This window comes from Staurois parvus, unplaced genomic scaffold (genome assembly GCF_062004578.1).
Source record: "Staurois parvus isolate SC_StPar_1 unplaced genomic scaffold, SC_StPar_1.0 ptg000437l, whole genome shotgun sequence".
Lineage (NCBI taxonomy): Eukaryota > Metazoa > Chordata > Amphibia > Anura > Ranidae > Staurois > Staurois parvus.
Window position 1 is genome coordinate 3,084,627 of NW_028318233.1, and position 6,344 is coordinate 3,090,970.

Sequence of the window (6,344 nt, forward strand, 5' to 3'; positions counted from 1 at the left end):
GGTGATAGATTACCTCTCACTATGTTCATTGCAGAAGCTATCCTAGCTGACATCTAAATGCAGCGTTCAATTTGTTTTCTCTGTACCTTCTAACTTCTCAGAATCATTTCAGCATTCAAACAAGTGAAGAGAAATCCAGCAAAATACACAAGCTGTTTTTTTTTACAACTGAGATGTCTTCTATTTTGATTAGTGTGCCTGGTCTTTTGTAAGATTATGGTTACCTGTGCTCCACGGCTAACTGAACTTATTTCTTCATGGTGTATATTAGTAACCCTTAACCACTTCAAGAGTGGCAGGTTACACCCGCTTCCTGTCCAGGCCATTTTTCAGTGCTGTGATCATTTGATTGGCAATAATTCTGTCATGCAACACTATCCAGATGAATTTTATCTAATTTTTTTCAGACAGACAGATCTTTATTAACAATTTAAATTATAATGACCCAATTACTCATTTTAGGCGCTTCTTTGTGGGAAAACAAAACATGCTGATATTAAGGTGTATAAACAAATAAAATAAGGTGTGCTTGGCTTATAAAGTTTACCACTGAAGCTAATTGTACAGTAAGTCTTTTGGTTATAATGGAATATATTTTCCTTGAGCATGAAATTGATTGTGTATAATGGCTAGCTGTCAAGAATAAACTCAAAATGCTTTAATAAACCACCCCAAAAAATACCACAATTATTTTAAAACTCCTCTCTCCTATCATTAATGGTCAGCAGCACTTTAAACCCCCTTTCCCCAAACAATCCCATATCATTTATAGTTAGTGGCCCTTTAAATCCCCCCAATCACATGGTCAATGTCTGTTTAACTAGTTGCAGACTTTAGACCTGTTAGACACACAAAAAATAATGTCAACAATGTACACAGGACAGGTGTAGCAGGTCCAGTGTCTCCGCCCTGCTGCTGAAACACCCCTTCTTAGTATACAGCAATTGTCAGCTTTGATTAATCAAAGCCAGTAGCACTGTTTATAAACAACACTGCTCCAGAGACAAATATAGAAAGATACAAAGTAACATTTGTTACTTTTGTATCATTTTGTTCATTCATATGCAGATCAAAGGGATGAACTTCAATCTGCAGTTAAAGCAACCTAACACGTAAAAAAGCAACTTTTTATTATTGTTTTTAGTGTTTCCTTGTTTAACCCCTTATTAACCCTAAATTTACTCTACTCAGCCCCAATTAACTCCTTACTATTGTCCTCCATTCAATTATTTTCCTCCTGATTTTTTTTGTTTCTATTATATTAATCATTAATGGTTATTTTTTTTGCTTTTGTTTTGTTTATTTTTATTTTTTTACACATTTAACATATTTCCCATTTAAAAAAGTGCAAAAAACTTTATTTCAGTTGTAAATCTTCGTACTAGAATCATAATTATTGTTTAGTTTTAAACAGGACAAATTACAGAATAAAACACACCTTTTTAACTACAGTAGCACTATCTATTTATAGACTAACACTGCTAAAAAGAAAAGATGCATTTTGTTTAGTTTTGTTGTACTTTTTTCTTCTTTCAGCAGGTCGGCAAGCATTGGGCATAGCAATTGATGTGAATCTGCATCACCAGACGATGCAATTGACAGTAGATGTACATCATGGGGCATTTTTTTTATTAACGGACTTGTGAAAAACACTTTTTTTCACTTTTTACTGTTTACAATTTTTCTGAATGAATAGAGGCACTATACTGTATACAGCTCACTCATTCACATGGGAAGTGAGGGGCGTCCCCTTTTGTTAAAGTGGGTTTCCAGATTCTGTTAAGCCCCTCAACCATAGATTCCTACAACCACTGGGCCACATGGAGACAAAATGCTATTCCAGATCTCCCCCTTGGTAAGGGCATGTATCTTGGAATGATTCAGGAGGGGGTAGGTGCTGTGTTTTTTTTTGGGGGGGGATTGTCTCCCCTAACATTATTACCAGACCAGAATGACCTAGTAAGGGTAATCGTGGGACCCCCATGCATTTTTTATGTGCGGGTGTCCCCATTAGGCCTCATGCAGACGGGAGTGAAAAATGCTACATTTATTGATCTGACCACAGGGGCACTGTTGTCAATGAAACAATGTACCAAGCTGCATAAAGATCCACAACACTGCAATGAATACAGAGCCATAGAATAACAATTTAAAAATGTACGTTTAAATGCAGTAATTTATGCACATACATGAAGACATGTGTAGCGCCCTCCTTGTTAGCTAGGGGGAGCTAGAGTCCTGATTAGAAAAGAGGGCTGAGTGGCAGCTTGGCTGCAATAGTCAGGAGGTCAAATTGTGGTCAGGGCTTAGAGGCTCTGCAGGCCATCCCCTCTGGAATTTCTCCCTGCTCTAGAGCTTTGGAGGAAGGTCTAGAAGCAGTGGGTGGATCTGAGGAGTGGCTGGCTTGTACTCTTGAGGGATCCTAGCCAATCCCCATTGGGAGGCTTGGCAAGGGGCTTGGATAACCCTTAAAAGTAAGTGAGCCTGCTGAGCAGCAAGAGATTTGAAGGGGAGAGGTGTCTTGGAAATTCGCTTTAACGAATTTCTCCTTACCGTGAGTACTCGCAGTTGGATGCGCAGAAATCCCCCATAAAGCTGTGCGAATCTCGCTTACCACGACTGCAGCTAAACTACACAATTCCTGCCCCTCCAACTACTTTTAGCTTCTGTTGAGATGTGGGTGATTGGGGCTCCGTTTCCCAAGAATGATCACACGACACTCTCAGGATGATGTTTGAATTCACATAAGGGCCGGCTTCAGACTCAGCCCCCGGTTTTATTACAAACACACACCCCCCCCCCACATGAATAAGGTCAATTCCCTCCCACAGAACAATGCAATGGGGAGTGCCTATACACAGGATGTACATTCCGATTGGAGCATAGCCTTTCCTATTATCTATCACTGGTCCTCCCCCATGAGCCCTCTGAAGTCAGCAGACTTCCTCCCCTTCCACCCATGAGCCCTCTGTGGAGAGCATATCTCCTCCCTTTCCCCCCATGAGCCCTCTATGGAGAGCATATCTCCATAAGATATGCATAAGCCTACACGCGGAGTTCGTACCGCTTGGCGCCTTGCGTTATGAAGTCCATGTGGTACTATGCTGCTGATATGTGGATACAGGCCCGCGCATCGAATGCCGTGGTGGTATACACGCCGGTCTATAAGCGCAGATCTGCTATCTCATCCATTACCGAGCTGAGTACTGTAATACATACATTGTACATGCGCATGGCCCAATTGCAGCCTTCAGAGCTTTAATTAAGCCACACAGGAGACATATGAATAACACTCATATATGACACATTTAAAGTTCAACCAACAATACAAAATTTCCATGACATTCCCTCCTGTTTTATCATATTCTCCTTGTGTCCCTTCTTGATCTTCTTCAGCTTGATGGGTGTAGTCTCAAAACCTCAAAGAGTTGGTTCCTGTAGTTGTCCCTGAGAATAAAGCTCCACGGGGTACCTGAAACAACAAGACCCGACGCAGACTCGACGCAAACGGGCTTGATTGAAGCGATGATCCTCAAGAGTGTTGGAACCTTCACTACAGGGAGGCTCTTGTAAAAACCACAAACAGACTTGTGGTATGAATAAGGCTTGTGATCCCACAGTGGTCTGGGGAGATCCAGCAGCAGATTCTCAAATTGCCCCTGCAGACGGGGCCACACAAGGCTGGTCTCGACCCAGACAGTTTTCCAAATCGCAGACACAAACCATGATGAGGCTTGAAGCTTGCTTGGAGGTCTTGGAGAATGTGGTCTTCAGGAAGATAAATTAGAGGGAAGCCAGGACGTAATCTGCAGAGAAGGTGGTTGGTTGGTGAGGTCTTCTTCCGATCAGTGGTTGGAGTGGGATCCCAGGAGCGGGCATGGAGATGTGGTTGTCTGCCCGAGCTTGGTTTACATGGTCAATGAGGCAACAGGAACATCTCACCGCGGCATATAAAAGGCAAATGAGAAAGAGAAGCATCAGGACATACACTCCCACTTCCTTCAACCAAGATCCGATGGAGAACAGGAAATCTCCTCATCCTCCCAAACCCTTGAATGGATTCCAACCCTCACTAGCTATAGCTCTAGCTTTTCCCTGTAGTTCACTAACTTTGTCCATATGGGCCTGGACCTTGTCATCGGTGTCTTCTGTCCAAGTACAACAATCCTCTCTGATGAACTCACAGAACCCCCCTTTGGCGGCTAAAAGATAATCAAGGGCCATCTTCTCCTGAAGTACTAAAATTCCCATCTGCCGTTGTTCTTGGGCAATTTCTCTGACAGCCTCTACGGTCTCGTTAAACATACTATCCACGATGACAGAAAAATTGTTCAGGCGCTTCATAAGTTCTATTCCCCAACCTGTCCATGAGGGGAACCAAGCCCATGCCTGGTCGCCCTCAGAGAACAGCTCCCTGCGAACTCTCCCTGCCATCCTTACCTTCTTGTGGACCATCAACTCTTCATGATCCATCACTACATAGGATGCAGGGACTAGCTTTATGAGGGCACACAAACCTTTCGCGTTCTGGGGAAATGTTCTATAGGCTGCCGAACCACACAGAAAATAGTATGGACCTGTCAGAGCAGAGCAGGAGGAGTTCCTCGTTCAGCCTCTGGCACTGAGCAACAGTTGCACAGACTGGAGGATTGCTCCCTCAGTCTGCACATCACATCCGTCCTTCCAACACACGTGGTCTGGTCGGTCAGTGTGGTTACTCAGAAGGGAAGTCTGGTTAGTCAGATTGACAGTTATACCTCCCTCACAGGTGGTAGTCCCAACAAACTTGTTACCTGTGCCAAAGCTGATGTTAAAGCACACCTGAGGGCTGCCTAGCTGTCCAGTTACCCATAATGGACTGACGAGGGCCCTACAGGAGCTAGAGCTAATATTGGTGCTGAAACTGATGTTACCTGCTAAAAATGTGTCATTAAGTTCTACCGACAGATGTCTACGTGGGGGCTGACCAGGGGTCCCTTGCTTTTTCATGCCGACGCGGATGTCATATAGGGCATGAACAGCGGCCATTGCGGACATGTGATGACTGGGTGGGGGCTTAGAGCATACCCAACAGTTGGTTTTGTTGGCGGTTCTGGCTAAAGGCAGATGCATTTTAAATAAAAGGTTGGGGTATCTGCCGTCTTTTCCTCCGTTCACACACATGTAAGACATACAAACAAAAAGAAAAAGGAAAATGACACCCCTCATTCTCTGGTGTAGCTGAAAAGCTTCTTGCAGTGGCTTGCGTGCACCCAGTTGTCTCGTCCCTCGAGCTTGAGTGAGGTAGGTGTCGTCAGCTGGACTTGGTATGGTCCGGTGAACCGTGGCTCGAGTCCGGTTCTTTGATGTTTCTTTAGGACGACCCAATCACCTGGCTCAATAGAAAGAACACCTGTTATTGCATTTGGATCCGGGAGCGATTTACAAACCCGGTGGTGTATCTTCTGCAGCTCCCGTTGCAGAGATTGCACGTAACCTGTAAGCTGTGAATGAAAAGACGACAACTGTTGAGGAAAGTACAACCCTGTTTTGGGAGGTCCCCCAAACAACACCTCGTAGGGCGACAGCCCATGTGGTTGCCAAGGGGCGATGGAATAGGGGGCAATGGGGGGACACTCAGGCCAAGGTTTTTGGATATCGGCCATGATGTTGGAGATCCTGTTTTTAAGGATTCCGTTAAGACGTTCAACCTTACCGCTACTCTCGGGGTGATATGGGGTGTGTCGTCGCTGACTCCAGTTCCACCAAAGAAATGCAGTCGTGTCCTTTGGAAGAGAGGTTAGTAGTGGACAAAGAAGACATGTTAGCAGAAGAGGTGTTAGTATTGTTAGTCGGGTTTTTTAATTCCTCTAGAAAAAGATGGATCTGGGCCGACACCGATTTGTCAACTTCCTATGAGAATTCATAGGAGTTACTTACCATGGTGGTCAGAGGGGCGGAGGACTCATCAGGAATGAACTGCCACCGACCTTTATGTAATTGGGGACAGCTCCTCCTCATGTGCCCCGTTTGGTGGCACTGGAAGCACCTGGGTGGGGGCCTATCCTTCCTGTGACCCAGATCCCTTGGTTTTTCGTGTGGGGTCTGGGACATAAGAACTTTGGCCTTGTCCTGTTTTCTTCTATCCATTTCCCTCTCTATTGCCGCAAGAGTGGAAAGGATAGCAGGGATAGACATCTCATTATATTCGGGTCGGGCCAGAACCAGCCTTTCCCAAATTTTAGTATCGATGCCTTCCAAAAATTTGGCCCGCAACAGGATGTGCGTCGCGGTCACCTTTACCCCTTCAGTTGGAGCATCAGGTCCAACTTTCAGATCCGCATCCAGTGCCGTCTGCTTGAGAC